Source organism: Nannospalax galili, unplaced genomic scaffold (genome assembly GCF_000622305.1).
Source record: "Nannospalax galili isolate Female #2095 unplaced genomic scaffold, S.galili_v1.0 scaffold386, whole genome shotgun sequence".
Classification (NCBI taxonomy): Eukaryota; Metazoa; Chordata; class Mammalia; order Rodentia; family Spalacidae; genus Nannospalax; species Nannospalax galili.
In genome coordinates, this window is record NW_008356676.1 from 6,709,951 (window position 1) to 6,713,307 (window position 3,357).

The 3,357-nt window shown below is 35.2% G+C and overlaps 1 non-coding gene across 1 annotated transcript; it reads right to left on the minus strand.

The window, feature by feature from the left end:
* Positions 1 to 2,898: 2,898 nt before the first annotated feature.
* Positions 2,899 to 3,041, minus strand: LOC115067897. The gene has a single exon (XR_003847251.1). It is a non-coding gene; the product is annotated as a small nucleolar RNA SNORA48 (small nucleolar RNA).
* Positions 3,042 to 3,357: the final 316 nt, after the last annotated feature.

Sequence of the window (3,357 nt, forward strand, 5' to 3'; positions counted from 1 at the left end):
GAAGCAGCATTTAAGATGAGCAGTGTCAATTTCACAAAAGAATAATAGTGAGTTTTCTGTACCCTCATTACTTCATAGAAGCAACTGAAAAGGGAAAATGAAATCATCTACTTATTTGACATCTCCGAAATACAGCATTTAAAGCTCTTGAATAACTCTTTCCCATTCTAAGTGCTTCTCTTATAAAAGCAATATGTTTGTGACACATTGTTTCTTTGCCAAATATCACAGAAGTTTATGTAACTTGTTATCCTTTATGATTTTTTAATTGAACACAATATTAATTGAATTACATGTTTTAATATAAGTATTTGACTAGGTGGCCTGGTGGCACACAGTTGCATTGCCAGCTACTCCCAGCTACTTGGGAGGCTAAGAAGGGAGGACAATGTGCACCCAAGGAGTTACAGACAGCCTGGGCAGTCGAAATCAAAAAGACACTTAAAAGTTCATGAAATTTTGATCTTTTTATTTTGCTTTATATAAATATTAAAAAGCCAAAGTCTTTTACTAAAATTAATATTTTGAAATATTACCATGCCTAAAAATTAAAAAGGAATTTTCATATATATTTGCAAAGTCTTAAAACAATTAGAAAAGGATGAAATTATTTTGAACAAGTTAATTTTATGAGGCAAAAAAGGAATTAAAGCATATAAAGAGAAGGCAACAAAACAATACACATGAATGAGAGATTCACTCTTTGGAAAGAAAGTCAAGATTCTTAATAAAATTTTAATAGAGACAACAATTTGTAAATAATCCTGAAGAATGCAACATGATATCTACATTCTGAATGAATGTAAAATATAAATGAAAAATATAATAAAGATATAATTTTCTCTGTGTTCTATTATTTACTGAAAGGCAAATAGTAGCATAAACATTTCTTAATTTAGAAGATGCATAAACCAGTGGAAAACTATAAATGTACTTTCTTACAAAATGTGAATAAAGATGGAAAGAATTGAATATTTGTGAACACACAAAGATAATACAAAATAATCAGATTTTTCAATACGTAGTTTAAAATATAGTTTCAAAAAATATAATTAAGGCACAGAAATGATGTTGGTAACAACTTAATAGAAAAACAATCACTACAATTATATAATTTTAAAAATTTGGTAAATATTTTCTGAGAAGATCATTGCAACTGTTTCTGTACAGTTTTCACCTAAATCAGATGTGGTGGCACAAGCCTTTAATCCCAGAACTGGGGAGGCAGAGGCCGGTGGGTCTCTGTGAGATCGAGTTCAGCCTGTTCTACATAGCAAATTCCAAACTAACTGGGGCTACCAAGAGACCCTGTCTTAAATACAAACAGACAAGCAAGCAAACAAACAAACAAACAACAACAAAAACAAAAACAAAAAGCCGAACGATAATGTTAAAAACTGGACTTAGAGACGCTGACAACAATAAAGGAGAAAGCTCTCCAAAACTGTAATAAAATACCCAATACAATTCGTTTCTAAAGGGAAAATGTTCGGGTTTGCTCATAATTGCAGAAATCAAATCAATGTCAATCGTGGCTATCCTTGATGCTTCGGGGCCCCTGATGGGACCACTAATGTCCCTTATGGACAGCAAAAAGGAAAAGAAGTTCAGCGTCCCACAGCTTCGTTAAAGGAAATGTACTTCTCCAGTAACTAGAATACCTGTCAGTAGGCCCCACCTCGAACTTTGCATCACCTCTAGATAGATAGCACAGTGCTTGAGTTTCTGAATACATGGTTCCTTTGGGACAGTTCACCCAAACTGGGAATGATGGGAACAAATAAATAGCCTGTGGACATGTCGGTGAAGAAAGTAAAGAGTGAAGTGAATGTTCTTCACTGAAGAGAAATACAGGGACCCCAGGTAGAGAACGGGGTGGGGGGTGAGGGGGTGTTGCTCTTGGAGCTGCATCTGATAGCCAAAACTGCAAGAGTTGGAGCCAAGCTGAGGCTGTGTAGCCCCCATATTGTGAGATTGAACTAAAGCCCTTTCTAGGACAAGAGTCATTGATAAAGAGAAAGTGTTAGGCAGAAAACAAGGGGAGAGTATTCAGAAAATAAAAAATGAGGACAAAAAAGCTAGAAAATTAGAAAGACCAGAGACTATGTTTTGAAACACCACATCAAAACATGTAATGGCAGAAGATGGTGTTCTCTTTACTCTGAATGACTGTTTTTAAAATCTCATTCTAAAGCCACAAGAAAATTAATTTCACATGAAAAATAAGCAATGAAAGTATTGAGTTAAAATCTCACACATGTTTTTATAATGGATTAATAAAAATTACTTCCTTTCTGAACATAAACAAATTCAAGATCACATAAATCAGTTTTTAAAATATCATTTAGTCACATATAAGTTGATCCATTAATAAAATGATAAAAATATACAAAAGAAGCCAGATGTGATAGGTATAATTCTAATACTGTAGAAGCTGAGGCAGATGGATTGTGAATTCCAGTCTAACCTGTGCTATGTAGGTGGTGAGGCACTGTGAAAAAATGTGAGGGTGAGAGGGAGAGAGAGAGAGAGAGAGAGAGAGAGAGAGAGAGAGAGAGAGAGAGAGAACTAAAGGGAAGGAAGGAGGAGGGAGGAAAGGAGGGAGAGAAAGGAAAGAGAGAGGGAGGGAGGGAGGAAGACAGCATGAGAAAAGAAATAACACCAGAAATAGAAAAAGGTCAGAAGAGATAGGTTACAGGAAACAGATCAAGTATATCAATATCTAGAAAAGGTCATGAAAAAATTTTAATTTTATTCAATGCTGATTGATGAGGTTTATTTTATTTATATTTGTCTCATAATTGGCATGTTTATATATGTCTTTTTCCAGTTATGATTGAGGTGACTAATAATAGGTGGTTTTCAATATTTCTTATTTATTTATTTATTTATTATTTATTATTTTTGTTAGGCATGAAACAGCTTTGGCCACCGAACCAGTCATCAAGCCAGGATGAACAAAAAACACCATCTGCTCTGCCCCTGACTGATAGAAGAACACCACCACCAATGAGTCGCAGCTTTGCCCGTTGTCAGGGGTTTTATTTATCGTTATTTTTAAATTTTATGTATTTGAGTGTATTGCCGGCATGTAGGAAAGTGCATCCATGTCTTACAATGCCCATGGATGTCAAAAGAGGATGTCGGATTCACTGAAACTGGAGTTATGGATTGTTAGCCACCACGTGGGTATTAGGAATCAACCCCAGGTCCTCTGCAAGAGCAGCCAGTGCTCTTAACCACTGAGCCATCTCTCCAGCCCCAACAAGTATTTTTAATATTTACTTTTCTCAGTGTGAGAACTTCTGATGTTGAATATTTCATTTGCCTCATTGCTACGTGTCATTCAGTACAAAT